Genomic DNA, 17,937 nt, shown 5'->3' on the forward strand with positions numbered 1-17,937 from the left:
TTTATCCATATGCTTTGGCAATGCCCAATAGTTGCCCCCTTTGGGGAGGAGGTTATAATAAGGATAAACTTTGTAGTGAAACAGTCTTTAATATGGAATGATGTGTAGGTCTTCCTGAACTACCTAACGATTTCTTGGAAGTTAGCGCATGGTCAGCGCAAGCGAATTTTCAGAGTCCTTATAAGAGCTAAAAGACTTATATTATTATGTTGGAAGGATCACCTCCCATAAGGCAATGGACTGAGGACTTTTTTTAGCCTACAGCACCCGGTATTCCCAGGCGGTCTCCCATCCAAGTACTAACCAGGCCTGACCCTGCTTAGCTTCCGAGATCAGACAAGATCGGGCGCGTTCAAGGTTGTATGGTCTATCAATGGTCATCAGATTGAATAATGCCGGGAATTTAAGTACCTTGGCATTCACTTTGCAGAGAACCTCTCCTGGAAGCCACATATAGAAGCTACTAGAGCAGTGGCTTTGAGATCTATTGGAGCAATCCTTAGATTTTATTACACTACAGGAGGACACTTGGTTGTTCCAGCTCTGAAAATATTTCAAAGTGAAGTCATTGCTCTCAAATGGTTAAACTGGAGGCACTTCAGAACACATTTCTTAAAAAACTGTTAAGACTTCCTCCAGGCACTCCTGCAGCATTGGTCCAGACAGAAGTAGATCTCCCCTCTATTAGATCTCGTATCCATTTTATTTTATTTAACTATTGGAGAATTGTACAGGATTCCTCAGCTAGGATTTTCCCCAAGCTATGTTTTGAACAGCTATCAAACTGCAAAAGCTGGAGTTCAAGATATTACAAGTTGCTTGAATTGTATCCTGCTCTTCTTGAGGACTTAACAACGCTATCAACTTTTCAGTGGGGGTTAGATAGATGCCACTTGTGAGTGGGGAAAAAATACATGGATGTTTGGTTTGCTTTTCTTGGAACTTATTTTTATTTTCTCAGTTTTTAAACACCTATTAACTTAAATTTAAACTTTGCTAGTTTAATTCCGTATTTGAACCTATATCCATTTTTGCTGTGTGGCTTCATCCTGGTTGTGCTTTTTATATTGTATTTTGTATTTGTGTTTTCAGATTGTTGGTTGTTTTTATGCTCTTCATGGTTTTAATTTTTGCGAACCGCCCAGAGAGCTTCGGCTATTGGGCGGTATAAAAATTTAATAAATAAATAAATAAATAAATAACTCTCTCCCTTTTTTGTGTTAAGAATAGTGCATCTAATGGAAAATGACATGCCTATGTAGGTAATGTTTGTTCTCCCTCCACCCCTTTCCCACAATTTATTTTGTTCTGTTTTGTTAAATCCACAATAAAAGGAAAACAACCAAACAGGAAGTGTGGAGCAACATGGTGGACCTGTGTGCCAGTTCAGTCTGCTGTTGTCCAAGTGCCAACAGTTGAGGGGGGAACATTGAGACCCAGGTCTTTCTTCTGATAGTTCTGGATCTTTACACCAGACTTGGACTGGACAGCCCACCCCAATAGTGGATACCTCCAAATATAGGCTGGTCCTCTGCCAGCTGTCCAAAATAGAGGACTGACCTCTGTGAAGTAGGACATCTGGCCACCCCAGCTGCAAATCCTCTAAAAATAGTAAAAGAAGACAAAACCAAAAATCGGCGGCTGCTGCGCCCTGTCTCCTATGAGCTCCCTGGCGCCGAAAAAAGTAAAGATTTTCCCTCCGGAAACCCTGGAAATGGCTGGAAATGCCTCCCTCCTTTCACAGGCTGTGTAAGTGGGGAGCCACTTCTGCTTTAGCCTTTGTTTCTGTGTGTTCCTCAGCATTGGCTCCAGCCCTGGGTCCCAACGCGCCCAGTGACAGCTGCCTGTGGTGATGACTTGACCACAAATTGGCACGAGTCGAGTGCCGTCTGATTCTAATGGGCCAGGATTTATTGCCGAGTTCTCACTGGGGTTTGTCTTTGCCTGCAGACAGACAGTGCCCCAACCGGAAACAACGCCGGGTCACCAAATGAGGATACAGACCCAGGATCTAGCCCCTGCAGGATCTACTGGAGCAACACTCTCACGCCACCAGAGTGCATGAGATCCCCCCCGTGTGGTGGGACATGAGATGGCTGCAGTTTCTCCTTCATTTATCCACCCATTCTTTCATCGGCTACACAAGACACCTGGACTCGTACTCGACATAGCACAGGGCTGGGCAGCTGGTGGCCTACCTGATGATGTTGGAACGGTTGGACTTGATGGCCTTATATGCCCCTTCCAACTCTACCGCTGGCCCCATCCACAAGACACCTTAAACCATGGCTTTAACCACAGTGGTTAAGCCAGAAAGCCAGGCTGTGTTCAGAAGACACCTTAAATCACAGCTTTAACCATACTGAATAAAGCAAAAAGCCTTATTCACTGTGGTCAAGACCACGGTTTAAGGTGTCTTCTGAACACGTTGTGGCTTTCTGGCTTAACCACCATGGTTAAAGCCATGGTTTAAGGTGTCTTCTGAACAGGCCCATTCCATGACTGCAAATCCCATCTGTTCTAACAAGCCTAGCCAGTGGTGAGGGATGATTGGAGTTGTAGTCTAACACACCTGGAGGGCTCCAGATTGGGGAAGGATCTCTTGATTTGTCAGGGGGTGTCAAGCAGATACAAAGCGGGCGAGCATCCAAGATGAACACAAAAAGAGAGAGAAATCTCAGGATGCTGTCGAAAAGGTTATTGCACAAAAGCCCAAAGTGTTTCAGCCCCTTGTTTTTTTTAAAGGCCTTCTTCAGGGGATTGTTATAATGTCTGCAGAAATTCTTAACAACAAATTGTCTTGTAATGGCAACTAGAAGAGCGCAGGTCTTGGAATTGCAACTTGGCAACCCTGTTAACTGCGACTTAGGTCGGATGCACTCAGTCCTTTCACTCCCCCCCTCGCCAGCTCCCACTCAAGATCCACCTCCCCAGGTGGGAACCTCTCAGGTTAACCATTTCCTGAAAGTGGGCAGGCTTTCTGATTTGTGGTGTCCTCCCTCCCTCATTAACGCATGTCGCTACATAGGGTTGTGATGACCACATTGGAGCAAACCTTTCCTTCCTGATCATGCGCGCACCCATTCGACGAATACCTTTGACGAAAATGGAAGGGTTGGGAGAAGGTGCTTTTCTCAACCATGGTTGGAGAGCGGCGGAGGTGGGAGAGTGGCGTCAGAGAGCAGCATCTGGTATAGGGTGGCCCTATGGGAAGGAGGACAGGACTCCTGTATCTTTAAGAGTTGTACAGGAAAGGGAATTTCAGCAGGTGTCATTTGTAGGCATGCAGCACCCGGTGAAGTTCCCTCTTCATCACAACAGTTAAAGCTGCAGGAGACCTGACCTCTTTTTTTAATCTGGCCACTCTAGTATAGCTCCTGCAGCTTTAACTGTTGTGAAGAAGAGGGAATTTTGCCAGGTGCTGCATGTCTACAAATGGCACCTGCTGAAATTCCCTTTTCTACCCAACTGTTAAAGATTCAGGAGCCCCGTCCAACTTTTCATATGGTCACCCTAGCATCTGGTAGGTAGTGAAAGGGTTACAAAAAGCATGTGGCGGACTTTTGGAATGAAGGCGGAAAGTAGGATCCAGCCTGCGCTCGGTTCCTTTGGAGGATCTGGCCCCCGGCCATTTTCCAGGGTGATGTCTGCACACGAGGCGGCTTTGGGCGGGTGATGTGGAAAGAGGAGCCCAGCCAGTTGGGAGGGGACATGCGGCAGCTCTCCCTGACCCTTGGCCTGCCTGTCTTCGTTCCTGGGCCCTGCCTCGGATTTGGCTCTGCCTTCTGCCCTGCCTTTGGCTGCTGCCCCAGCCCTGGCCTGCGTGCTGGCCTTGCTGCAGCCCCATCTGGGTTTCATCTGAAGGAGGATGTGCCCAGGGGCTGGGCTTTTGGTGCCAGGCCTCTCCCTGTCTCTCTCCAAAACGTTGCTCCTCACCCAGCGCCCTGTCTCCACTGCATCTGCTTCCCATTAGGGGCTGCGTGTAGCCAGGCCAGCACTAGCCTGGGAAGCAGCAAACCCTGCACTGGGGAGGGTCCTGTTCGAAGAGGGCTTCCTCTTGGAACCAGCAGACGGCGAATGGCTGAGGAGAGCCAGGGGGGAACGGCGGCGAATATGGCTGAGCAAATGGAAGGCTTATTGCAGGAGGTGAAAGCACGGCCCTCTGCGGCAGGGGTGCATCCCCCAGGCCCGGGATCCCCATCTGGCCCTCTGGCATTCTCCAGATGCCATCCAGGCCCTTTCCCCAGCCGCCAATCATTCAGGCATTTCCCAGACCTCCCTCCTCCTCCTCCTCCTCAGAAGTCGAACTGCCTCTCCCTCAGCTGAGTTACTGGCCGTAAGAGCTGTAAGCTCAAATCGGGTGGTATTTTTTGGCCCTGCTCCCTTGGCCCCACCCATGGCTGGAATGTGGTCCCTGACAGCTTCTCAGAAATAGAATTTGGCCCTTGGCATGATGGTGGCTCTGTTCTGAACTCCTGCTCTACAACCAGGGTGGGCCTACCGATTGAAGTGGGCGCAGTTGCCAGAGTTTGGAAGGCCATTGGGCTAGGTGCTGAGCGGAGATGCCTCCTGCTCCGCTTCCTGGCCACGATTGCCACTGCCCCTTCGCTTGTCCTCTCCTTTGGCGCCCAGCCGGTAGGGCTGCCAAGGAAGAGGGGGCAAGGTGAGCGGAGGGGCTCCTCCCCCTCCTCTTTCCTCCTGCCACTGCTTGCTTGCGCAGCGAGGTCAAGGGAAGAGGCCGCAACAGGAAGGGGGAGCACCAGCCAGGCCAGGGAATTTCAGGGGTCAGCAGTGGGCCCTCTGCTGGGATACGGGCCTTGGCATGCGCCCAACCATGCTGACTCCTGGCGCCAGTTCTGGCCAAGGGAGACCAGGGCTATCCTTGCTCCACCCTGCCAGCCTTCGCATATTCCTTGATCACACCGGGAGGCAGAAATGCTTCCTCAACGCCTCCTGTCATACCCGTGTCGGCATTCCAAAGATGGCTGCGCATCTCTCTCCTTGCCATGTTGTTGAGCAATGATTTTGGATGTCTGTAGCGTCTCCATAGATTTTGCCGGGCTCTTTTGCTTCCCGTTGGCGATATCGGTAGAAGCCACGTTCTCTTCTTTTCCCCCTGACATCCTGTGATCCCATGCTGGATGGGTTGCACTTCCCTTAGCTTTGCCCTTAGGAGAGCTCAGATAGTTAGTTCCTTGAATGGCGAAGGCTGTCATTGCGGAGTTGGCCTCAAGGGTAGCCATGGTTGGGCACGTGCCGAGGGCCCACACCCCAACAGAGGGCCCACTAACAAGAGCCCCCTGGAGTTGCTCCCCCCCATTGCAACCTGCTTGTCCACCTGCCCTCGCTCTGGTCCAGACAACGGTGGTGGTGAGAAGGTGGAACAGCAGGTGCCAGAGCCTCCGTGCTCCCTGGCTCTCTGCCTGCCAAGCAAGCAGGTGCTACCAGTGATGAGAAAGAGGAGGAGGAGGAGCAAGAGGAGCTGGTGACAATGGTGGGAAGAGAGGACGCCCATTGCCCTAATCTACACCAAGCAGGACATTGCACTATGAAAGTGGTATGAAAGTGGTATATAAAAGGCAGGAGCCACACTACGGCTTTATGGGCCATTGACACATACCACATAGCACTTGGTGGTAAATCCTGCTTGGTGTGGCTCCTGCCTTTTAGATACCGCTTTCATAGTGGAATAGAGGGAGGGGGCCCATTGAGCAAGTTCTGCCGAAGGGCCCTCAAATACTTCCCCCGGACACAGTGACTGAAAGTAACAGCAGTCTCTAGTGCCACGCTAGAGAAGGGTTGTTGTTATTTGTTGTAGATCGCAAACTGAATATGAGCCAACAGTGCGATATGGCTGCAAGAAAGGCCAATGCTATTTTGGGCTGCATTAATAGAAGTATAACTTCCAAATCACGGGAGGTACTGGTTCCTCTCTATTCGGCCCTGGTTAGGCCTCATCTAGAGTATTGCGTCCAGTTCTGGGCCCCACAATTCAAGAAGGACGCAGACAAGCTGGAGCGTGTTCAGAAGAGGGCAACCAGGATGATCAGAGGTCTGGAAACAAAGCCCGATGAAGAGAGACTGAAAGAACTGGGCATGTTTAGCCTGGAGAAGAGAAGACTGAGGGGAGACATGATAGCACGCTTCAAATACTTAAAAGGTTGTCACAGAGAGGAGGGCCAGGATCTCTTCTTGATCCTCCCAGAGTGCAGGACACGGAATAACAGGTTCAAGTTAAAGGAAGCCAGATTCCAGCTGGACATCAGGAAAAACTTCCTGACTGTTAGAGCAGTACGACAATGGAATCAGTTGCCTGGTGAGGTTGTGGGCTCTCCCACACTAGAGGCCTTCAAGAGGCAGCTGGACAACCATCTATCAGGGATGCTTTAGGGTGGATTCCTGCATTGAGCAGGGGGTTGGACTCGATGGCCTTGTAGGCCCCTTCCAACTCTGCTATTCTATGATTCTATGATTTTCACCTTTTACAGGAAAGCCTTTCAAGATCAATGTGTCTATTCCAGAGCCTCTGCACATCTGCCAAACAATGCCCGTGAGTTGAAAAGGCTTGTGGGCGCAATGATCTAAGGCACATGCTCCGTTTATGCATGGAAGTGGCAAGTCCCTGCTGGGCTTTCTCATCACGCCGTATGAAAAGTGAGCGCACCCTAGAAGACACCCTGCACTCTCCGGAGGACACCCTTTCTAGGAGAAGGAAAACAGGCTTTCTTTCAAGGGGTTTGTCTGCCACACCACAGTCAAAGTAGCAGGAGCTATACTAGAGTGACCAGATACAAAAGAGGGCAGGGCTCCTGCAGCTTTAACTGTGGTGATGAATAGGGAACTTCACCAGGCGCTGCATGCCTACAAATGACACCTGCTGAAATTCCCTTTTCTCTACAACTATTAAAGACACAGGAGCCCTGCCCTCCTTTTCATACGGTCACCCTACCTATGTATGAATGGCCATCATGGGGAGATCTGGCCCTTTTTAGTCTGTCTGGATATTCCTGGAGCCTCCTGCTCAGGTTTCACTTGCAAGCTGAGTTTTACTCAGTTTTACCCCAAAATCTGAGTTACTGAGTTTTACCCCAAAATCCGGGAACTTTTCTTAAGTCTCTCCCACCCACCCCCACACAAATCAACATTTACCCAAATTTTGTAATTTGGACAAATTTCGGCTGTCACTTGCTTGATTTGCGCAAATTGGGGCTGTGTGCAAATCATGCAAATCATAGCTGCAATTTGCATAAATGTCAATTTAGGAAAAGGAAACCCCAAAATCCATGAGCTGGCTCAACTTGAACAGCGAACGAATGCCCGGGAGGCCGAGCTGATGAAAGTCAGTGATCTTCACCCCACGGACGGATTCCTCGGACACCCCCAGCCCTGCCCAAAGGTGCCCTGCAGGCGGCTCCCATGTCACCTGCATCCTGTCTCTCCCCGTCCTCAACTGCACAGCTGGTAGCCTAGAATTGGGCATCTCCCTTGGGTGGAGAAATGACGCCTGACGCAAGCAATTTCTCTGACCCCAGGGCGAGATCCGTGTGCGATGACAAAAGCAGTGTATGTGTGCGACTGTCAGGAGGGGGGTGGTGACCTTCCTTGTGGAGGTTCCTTGCCCCAGAGAACTGGCACAGAGACTGCGTGAACCTTCTGCACAGTCAATGCCACTGTCCAAACAGCACGGGGAGAACAATGACGGGATTTATTAGATCCCAGCAGAGCTGGGGGTGGTGGTGGAGGGGTGGATGGAGAAGCAGAGGCCTTGGCGAGTCCATAAATCTCTGCATTTTTTCCCACTGACTCTGACCGTCTCCTGTGGCATCAATAAATTCTGATGACAGCTCTTAACATGCTACAGTGGTTCTATCATGCAGCACATTCATTTATTAAAGGAATCAAAGCGACCCAAGTGACGGCTTCATGTCACCCCATCGCATTGCATTGATTACAGCTTCCCCCCCTCCCCGCCCACCTCCCTGTCCTTTAGTGTATACAGGAAGCCGAGTCTCAGGGCAAGGATTTCTCTGCTTGGTCCGCGACACACGGAGGAAGCAGAAGGCCCGGGAGCTCTGTGGTGGCTTAATTCGCTTTGCATTACTTGAGCGCTTCGTGGCGAAGTGAGATGCCTCCTCCGCTTTGGCAAAATCCGAAAATGGCACCAGCGCTCAAACACAGTGTTTATATTAAGACCTGTATTGTCATATCTTAGTAATTCTTACAACAACCTTGTAAAGTTGGTCAGTATGATTGTCATCATATACAGTTGAGAGAGAGAGAGAGAGATTGGTGCTGGGGGCTTGCCTAAAATCACTTCATGAATTCACGACAGATGAGCTTTGAGAGGTGAGGGACTTCCTCAGTTGCAGCTCAGTATCTGGTTTCAGTCTTTTTATTTTATTTATTGCATTTATATCCTGCCTTTTGCCTCCAAGGAACCCAAGGCGGTGTACATAATCCTCTTTCTCTTCATTTTATCCTCACAACAACAACAACCCTGTGAGGTAGGTTGAGCTGAGAGTCTGTGACTGGCCCAAAGTCACCCAGTGGGCTTCCATGGCCGAGTGGGGACTAGAACCTGGATCTCTCGACTCCCCGTCCAACACTCTATCCACTACACCACACTGTCTTGTGTGGTCTACTTCTTCATTATGCCCTTGATGTGTGGTTGTTCTGGGGCATTGTGGGAATTTAAGACGGTGGCTTCCAGTTTGCCTGGTGCTGAATCAGAGCACTGAAGTTGACTTTCACCACCTAAACCCACCAAGACCCACTGACTTGCCCCCCCCCCCCTTTCCCAGGACACCTTACTGATCTTCCTCCAGTTCAAAGCCGGAGTCAGCCTTGTGTCCACAGATGTGTTTTCAGTTCACAAAGTCCGTGAGTGCATCCTCAAGGCCTCTCAACAGCTAAGGGATAACCAATCTTTGCTCAAAGATCCTGAGTATGCGTCTTTGCTTAAGGACATCAGGTGTTTGCTGCTGGATCACACCAAGGCTCAGGGGTCCGTTTCAGAGTCATCCTTTGTAACACTCTAAAGTTTAGGTTAGGGGATCAACTTTTTTTTTTACTAGAGCCCCAAAATCCACAAACTGGAGCACAGGGGAGCTGCCAGGAGCAAAGGGGAGTGAGGAGGAACAGGGCACCCAGCTCTGCTCCCTCTAAGCTTGCTCTGGCTGCCCTGTTTCTCTCCCCTTTTTAATTTTTACTCTTTAGATGCGAAGGTTCACAGTTAGAGATTAAAAATAAAAAAAACCAGGGGGCAGGGAGAGGAACGGGGCAGCCAGAGAGAACAGAGAGACAGCTGGCTGCCATCCTTCCTCCCCTCCCTGTTCCCAACCCCCAGTTACCTGTAAATGTGATTCTTTGCATTTACAGCTAAACAAACACCCCCCCCTCACTTTCCCCATTATCCCCCCCACACACTTACCAGAGAAGAAGGGGACAGCTGCTCCCAGGCACCTCTGGAAACTAGGGCTGTGCTCCACTCCTATTTGGATAGCGAATCCGGAGTGGACCGATCCAATCTGCAACTACCAAAGGCGGATCCGGATCGGGCCGGGGGAGCTGCGGATCAAGGCGAAGCGGTTTGCCTCCATCCAGAGCTGCAAACACAGGTAAGGGGGGAGGGGGCTCACCTAGCGCCACCGCCGCAGACCATGCAGCGACAGCGGTGGAGCCCGGTAAGGGGGCAGGGGGGGAGTGGGCTTACCTGCCTCCGTCGCGGTCCTTCACTGGCTTTAACTGAGGGCCAGGCCTCAAGCTGGAAGAGCAGGCCACGGCCTGCTCTTCCAGTTTAAGCCCTGGCCCTCAGTTGAAGCCGGCAATGGACCACAATGAAGGCAGGTAAGTGGGGGGCTTACCTGGCTCTGCCACTGCTGCAGTCCATGCGGTGATGGTGGTGGAGCCAGGTAAGGGGACAGGGGGGAGGGGGGCTTATTCGGACCCCATTTTGCCCCCCTTCCCCACTTACCTGCCTTCGCTGTCCGCCACGGAGGCAGGTAAGTAGGAAAGGGGGTGGCAAAATGTCGATCCGTCCCTTCTGATCTCACTCCGCAGAGCGGAGTGGGGGAGGGTCGGATCGGCCCGAAGCGGATCGGCTTGATCTGAAAGTTGCGGATTGGACCACGAAGCGCTTCCGTGTGTGTGTGTGTGTCTGTGCACAACCCTACTAGAAACCCTCAACTGCGCTCTCCTTCCCATATAGACGCTGGGAAGGCACATCAATGCGGCTGTGCTACGCCCCATCTCGCGCTGCCAGGCGCAGCATTACAGAAGCCGTATAGACGAGGGCCAACACTCTAACCTCCACACCACACTGGTTTCTCATACACTGGGGTTGGGGAAAAAAGAGGCCCTGCCCAGTTTGAGGGCCCCCCTGGGCAAGGTGTCCATTGGGACCATCTCTGCCCCTGCCCATACACCCTGCTTTCTTCCCCCTGTGCCACGGCACCCTCTCCTCTTCCCCTGGTACCCTGACCGCTTCACTCTCCTTCTCACTCCCGTTCAATCCAGCTCACCAGGCGGCCTGGAGGAAGCGTTCCCTTTCTAATTTTTAGAATCGTCTAAGCACACTGCAAGCTCAGGCTGTATATCCACTGTCTTCATTTCCCCCGGGAGGCTCAGAGGCACTTTGGGGAAATAAAGATGGCAGGAGGCTCTTTGCTGCACAGCCTGCTCACCTAACTCAATGGTTTTTAAGAAGAAATAATAATAATAAAAAGGATGTTGTGTGATGACGTCCATCAGCTTGTGGCTGCCTTTGCCCGGCGCTTATGCTACATCCATTTCTTGCTGTTGCCTCCCTGCGCCCCAAAGTCCAGCCTTAGCAGAGCCACTGACAAGAAGGGAAATGGTGTGGGCCGTAGGGAAAAGCCTCCGCATGCAAGGAGCTTCCATTCTCACAGAAGCCATTGGGAAGTCAGGCCCATGGGAGAGCTAGGATTTCAGACTTGATCTGATTCAGGGGCTCACGTGCCCCACGAGCAAACGAAGTTGCCTGCGTGTGAAGGAGCTGGGATAAAAATTTCCAGACATGCAGAACTCGCCTGGATATTACAGGAATTTATTGTCTTGTCTGGACTCCAGGACAATCCATTTCCTGTACATATAACCGCTAAAGAACAAAATGGTATAGAGTGTCATAGCGTATTGGCTGGTAGCCCGAACTCTTAGTGCTTTCCTCCCTTCCTATCAGGGGGGTGGTTCTCACTGCCGGAGATGGGGAAAATAATCTCCTCTCCCACCCACCCCCAGTCCCATCCGGCCTCCTCCCTTTCTACCTGTCCTGATTTCTGATCCAAAAGGGCTTTTGGCAGACAAGGAGCTGAATCAAGTGACAGTTAATCATGGCTGCATTCCATTGAACTTACTAGGATTTACGTTTGTTTCTACCCCATCTGACTCTCTTTCAATAGACGTAGGCCGTGTCTTGACAATGGCGCCTTGCAGCTCATCCCTTCGAAACCCTGCAGCATCGCAATTGCGGTGCAGGAACATTAAATCTTCGTTGCAGGAGGGAGCGTGGGCTTTCCGGGCCAAAAAAGCCACAGTGCGAGCAGCCATTCAGCTGAGTGAGCCCACACCCTGCCCCCTGCCCTGCCTTCCACATTCTATCCTGGGCCTTGATTTACCCCTGGGAGCACCCCCACATTGAACCTGGAGAAAGGTCACCACCCACAGATGGCGGGAAAATAGATGGTGACCTCGCAGCAAAGGGAAAAGCCACTGTAAGTTTGGCTACTTCTAAAGTGCACCGTTCCGTCGAAAAAAGCCCATGGTGATTGTGAGTTGGCGGCTGCGTCGTGTAAATGATGCAGCTCTGCTGTGCAGCCACCATGGAATAAACAGGGCATATAGACAGCCCCTTAGTCTCAGCTATGTATTGATACTGCTACTGTGTATGTATTTCCCGATATTATGATTATTTGTAATTATTCCTATTGCATTTTTTAAAAATATTGTTATATTTATTGCTGCTTGATATCTTCTAAATTATGTTTACTGTTGTTCATATGTTATGTGGTGAGCCAATTTGGGTGCAATTTTGTGGAAAAGCAGCATACAAATAAATAGATGATGATGATTTGTTGACCATGAGGTAGTAAAGTTATATCTAGAGAAGGGATGGGCCTCTCCTGACATGAACCTACCCATACACTATGCTCAACATCTAAGGTCCTCCTCTGGGTGCCTACTCCGAGGGAAGCTCGGAGGATGGCAACAAGGGAGAGGGCCTTTTCAGTGGTGGCCCCCCAATTATGGAACTATCTCCCCGATGAGGCCTGCCTGGCGCCAACATTGTTAACTTTTCGGCACCAGGTTAAGACTTTTCTCTTCTCCCAGGCGCTTAACAACACATGCTGAGTGGGTTTTTTTAAAATTGACCCCATAATCGTTGTTTTAAATGGATATTGCTTTTTTTATGCTTTTGATGGTTTTAAATTTCTGTGTATTTGTTTTTAATGTTCACTGTTTTTAACTTTTGTAAACCGCCCAGAGAGCTTCAGCTATGGGGTGGTATATAAATGAAATAAATAAATAAATAATACAGGGCCCATTGGCCATTTAAGCATTCCGCACCCCTGCCTTTTTCTTTTTCTTTTTTTTTTGCAGACCTCACTTGCCTTGCAGCCGCTCTGCTTCTGCAATTCAGTGGCACAGCAGCAGCGGGGGAAAAAAAAACCCTTTAAAAGGAAAGATCTTAAAGCAAAAAGGGAAATATTAAAGCAAAATAGCTGGGATATTTGTTGTTTTGTCTTTTGATGCTACAACCAGGCCACCAACGTTCAGGGCAAAACCCTGGCTTTCCTTTAAGAAGGGCTTTTTTATCCTCCTGTCACTACATCACTAAAACATGCCAATAAGCCTCCAGTGACCTCCTTCTGAAGGAAACCACTCCTGAGTCAGGGATGCGCTCTCAGACAGGCTCACGGTTCAGGTGGGCATAACAATACATGATGTGTGTGTGGGGGGGGGGGTCGTTCACACCCACTAACTTCTCCCCACCTGTGTGCATGTTGATGTAATGCATCAATGCATTCAAGCTGTTTCATTCATGCTTTTTATGGTTTTACCTCTATGATGGGAACTGTCCGGAGAGCTGCAGCCATATCTGTAGACCAGTGGAGGCTGGTGGCTCTGATGTCAGTTGGGTGGTGAATCCACTCTGGGTTTCAGTCAGAACCAATCAGAATTCTAAAGGAGCAATCCAAGCTAGGCAGCTTGTTTAGGGTTTTGACTGAAAACTGGAGTGGATTCACTCTCCATTGACCTCAGAACCACAAACCTCCACTGAAATCCATGCAAACACCTGGTATTCTTTCTGGGTAGGACTGAGATAGGGTGACCAACTGTCAGGATTTCCCCGGATTTGTCCTGGTTTTTGTTCTTTCCATGATGTCAGGGGGATTTTCTATAATTTTCAATAATGTCCTGGAATGACACACCTTCCCCTTTAAGGCTGTTATTAGCATGGCAGGAGGGAATGACATGCTTTCTTGAGGCACATCATTCCCCCACCCCGAGCTCCAATTGAGGTCTTAAAGGGGAAAGTGGGTCATTCGTGGACATTATAGAAAAGGCCCCAATTGGAGTGGATGGTGGTGGTGCAGAATGAAATCCTTTCCCCTCCTCCACTCCAATCGGGTTCTTTAAGGTGGCGGGGGAATAACGTACTTTCTGCAGGACTCAGAAAGCTGCTTCCCCACACACACACTAGGTGTCCTCTTTTTTGGGTTCCCAAATATGGTCACCCTAACTGAGATGTCCTGGGTAGGACCTCACAGCATCTTGGGGAACCTCTCATCCTGCTGGCCCACCAAACAAGATGAGAACTTGGGGGTTCTTTTAGATCCATCATTGTCACTTGAGGCTCAGGTGACCTCAGTGGCACGGAGTGCCTTCTACAAACTCCGGTTGGTGGCCCAGCTACGCCCCTATCTGGACAGGGATAACCTGGCTTCAGTTGTCCATGCTCTGGTGACCTCCAAGTAAGATTACTGCAATGCACTCTACGTAGGGCTGCCTTTGAAGACGGTCCGGAAGCTGCAGCTCGTGCAAAATGCAGCGGCCAGATTGATTTCGGGAACCAGAAGTTTCGACCATATAACACCTGCTCTGGTCCGCTTGCACTGGCTGCCTGTATGTTTCCGAGCCCAATTCAAGGTTCTGGTTTTGACCTATAAAGCCTTACATGGCTTGGGACCACAATACCTGATGGAACGCCTCTCCCGACATTTATTTATTTATTTATTTAAGGATTTTTATGCCGCCATTCAGCCAAAAAAGGCTCTCACGGTGGCTTACAAAAGTATTTCTTGATAGTCCCTGCCCACAGGCTTGCAATCTAAAAGACATGACACAAAAGGAAAGGGGATTGGGAGGGAGGAGGAGGAGGGCGTAAAGGAAAGCAAATTCAGGCACTGCAATCTTAGTTGCAAAGTTCAGCAGTTACAGTTGACAGCAGGAGGGAGGGGGCTCTCAGCTGGAGCTGGACCCAGGCACGGTGGAGAGGTGCCTGGCTGCTGCTTCTTCCCTCACTGGTGGCCCCTGCGGAGACATGAATATACCCGGTCACTACGTTCAACATCTAAGGTCCTCCTCCGGGTGCCTACTCCGAGAGAGGCTTGAAGTGTGGCAACAAGGGACAGGGCCTTTTCGGTGGTGGCCCCCAGACTATGGAATGATCTCCCTGATGAGGCTCGCCTGGTGCCAACGGTGCTATCTTTCCGGCACCAGGTTAAGACTTTCCTCTTTGCCCAGGCATATGGCGGCACATCTTAATCACCCACATGTTTAGGCTTTTTTTAAAAAACCGTTTTTAATGCTTTATGTGTGTGTGTTCTGTGTTTTAGAATTTTAAATTTTGTATACTTTTTTTTATCATAATTTTAGAATTTCTGTAAACCGCCCAGAAAGCCCTGGCTATGGGGGCGGTATATAAGTGTAATAAATAAATAAATAAATAAATAAATAAATAAACATTCCCAGTGTTTTTTTGGTTTTTTTGTGGGGAGGCTTCCGTGCCTTTTTATAGGTCCTTGTCCCTCTGCATGACTAAATCGTACAGTATAAATGGTGCAAGATTTATAGAAGTCGCAAACTGCGGCTTTTCTTGGGGAGGGAATCTGGATTGCCTTTGCAGAGGCTTTACCTTTTGGTCAGCCTGGCCTCTACACTGTCCCTCCCCCCCCCAACAAAAGTCACTTCTATGAACTTATGCGTAGCTCTGCATCGGCTGAGTTCCATCCCAATCCCTGCAGGAACAGCAGACCTCCCACATCCCTGGGGCCGTGTGCTACCTTCTCCCTGCTCTCCAGGAACTGGCCTTTGGAAAGGGTCTGGTGAGCTTGAGCCATGAGGGCACGTTGACGACTGCCGTTGCTGGCAGCTCTCGTGCGCTCTCTTCTCTCCCCCCCGCAGCAGCAAGCGGGCACCCCAGGGACAGTGGGCTTTGCATTCCAGAAGGCAGACAACGAAAAGCCTCCAAAAAGGCTGGCTTGGGGGTGGAGGGGAGGCTGAGAAGGGAGCGACCTCTTTCTGCCTGCAGGTGACCGACGGTGGCAGCGTGGCAGGCCAAAGCAGGGGCTGGCACGGAGCCGGCTGGAGCCTGGCACTTCCCAGCTGGTGAGACGGCCTCTTGGTCCTGGCTTCCCTGAGCCACGCAGATGCCACGGTGTCTGCGTGTGGCGGCCGAAGGGAGACGGCCCCCTGCCCTCCCATATGCTGGTGCTGCTGCAAACTCCCTGCCAAGTTCTCTCTGGAGCTTGGCCAAGGCCCAAGCCTGTATATCAAAGCCATCCTTGGCTCCAGCCCTGGAGCCCCAGTCCAGAGAGAGAGAGAGAGATTGGCGGTGCTGATGAAAGCCAAACGTCCGAGGGCCAGGCAAGGCCCGGGAAAACAGCCGGGGAAGACCTGCCCGAGCTGCTGGCGCCCGGCCCCAGTTCCTTCTGTGCCTGCCTGCTTGTCCTTTCAGCTGTCTGCCGGGCCGGTCTACAAATACACCAGATCAGCATGTCAGCCAACCTGACAGCACAGCTGGGGCCCGGATCCGTTGCTGGGGGTGGCCTGGAAAAAGGAGCCAAGGGGCTTCTGGAAATGCTACCATCTCCCCGGGACTCAATAAAAACAGCGACGGCTGTAGTGACCCCGATATCATGCGTTGGCCCATCGGTCACTCCTCAGGGCCCTACGATGTCCAAGGCTGCACTCCCAGGCTCTTCTACCAACCACTTGACTTTTGTTATATAGCATGCAAGAAGATGTTTATTGCTAAGGTCCAGCTAGCCTAGGGACGGGGATGGTCCAGGCTGTCAAATGTGGACTTCCGGGCCTCTCAGTCTGGAACTCGGGGCTTTCCCCAGGGCACCCCTCCTCACTGGCCCTACTCTAGGTTATTGAGCTTCTGAACTCTGTCCTGGGGGGGGGGGAATCTACACTACTGCTTTAAAGCGCTTTATAACAGTTTTGACAACTGTTGGGGCCCAGGACACACTGCATATACAGGTTTCAAAACGTTTTCAAAGTGCTTTAAAGCGCTTTAAAAGCAGTAGTGTAGATCCCCCCCAGCTGTCTCCCACCTCCACTACCAAGCTGGGGGTAGGGGGACCTTGCACCGAGCAGTCTGTGTGCTGTACAACCTATTCTGCACTCCCTTTGGTGCAGTTGAAGTGAGGCCGGATCTACACTACTGCTTTAAAGCACTTTATAACAGTTATAAAGTGCTTTAATTGCTTTAAAGCGCTATAAAACCGTTATAAAGCGCTTTAAAGCAATAGTGTTGATCCGGCCTCAGTTGCTGGTCCAGTTGGCTTCTGTATATGGACTGAAGAGGGGTGTTAGTGTTGCATCATCTTGCCCTGCGTCCCTGGAAGCAGAATGGCCTGGGCTAGTCCTGCCAGCCTCCGTTCAGCTGGTGGTCACTAGAGTGACCATATGAAGAGGCGGACAAGGCTCCTGTATCTTTAAGAGTTGTATGGAAAAGGGAATTTCAGCAGGTGTCCTTTGTACACATGCAGTGCCTGGTGAAATCTATATCACAACAGTTAAAGCTGCAGAAGCCATGCAAAAGAGAGCGGGGCTCCTGCAGCTTTAGCTATTGTTATTTTATTGATTTATTTATTGATTGATTGCATTTTTATATTGCCCAATAGCCGAAGTTCCCTGGGCTGTTCACAAACAGAGGGAATTTCACCAGGTGCTGGAGGCATACAAATGACACCTGCTGAAATTCCCTTTTCCATACAACTGCTAAAGATACAGGAGCCCTGCCCTCCTTTCCATATGGTCACACTAGTGGTCACTGTTTTGGATGGCATCATTCTCAGGGGCATTCTGAATACCACGGGGAAGTTCCCCCTGAAAATGCAAAGAAGAGGGAAGGCGGTTTGTCCTCTCTTTTGACTTTGAGCTCCCCCACCCCCACCCCAATTCAGCTCACAGTTTTCATTTTGGCCTGGTCCTCGGCAGGGTCTACATTACTGCTTTAGAACATTATTGAAGAGCACTGGTAGGGTGACCATATGGAAAGGAGGACAGGGCTCCTGTATCTTTAACAGTCGTAGAGAAAAGGGAGTTTCAGCAGGTGCCATTTGTATGCATGCAGCACCTGGTGAAATTCCCTCTTCATCACAATACTTAAAGCTGCAGGAGCCCTGCCCTCTTTTGTATCTGGTCAAGAGGGCAGGACTCTTGCAGCTTTAACTGTTATGATGAAGACATCATTTCACCAGGTGCTACATGCATTTAAATGACACCTGCTGAAATTCCCTTTTCTATACAATTTTAAAGATACAGGAGCCCTGTCCTCCTTTTCATATGGTCACCCTAAGCACTGGCAACTGTTGGGGCCAAGGGCACACTCCATATACCATTTTCAAACTGCTTTCAACGTGTTATACCCTGCTTGGTGTAGATCTGGCCCTGGTCTCCTCATCT

The 17,937-nt window shown here is 50.3% G+C and overlaps 1 pseudogene; it reads right to left on the minus strand.

Moving 5' to 3' along the window:
- Positions 1-255: 255 nt before the first annotated feature.
- LOC134403252 (5S ribosomal RNA) lies at positions 256-375 on the minus strand (annotated as a pseudogene).
- Positions 376-17,937: the final 17,562 nt, after the last annotated feature.

This window comes from Elgaria multicarinata, chromosome 8 (genome assembly GCF_023053635.1).
Source record: "Elgaria multicarinata webbii isolate HBS135686 ecotype San Diego chromosome 8, rElgMul1.1.pri, whole genome shotgun sequence".
NCBI lineage: Eukaryota > Metazoa > Chordata > Lepidosauria > Squamata > Anguidae > Elgaria > Elgaria multicarinata.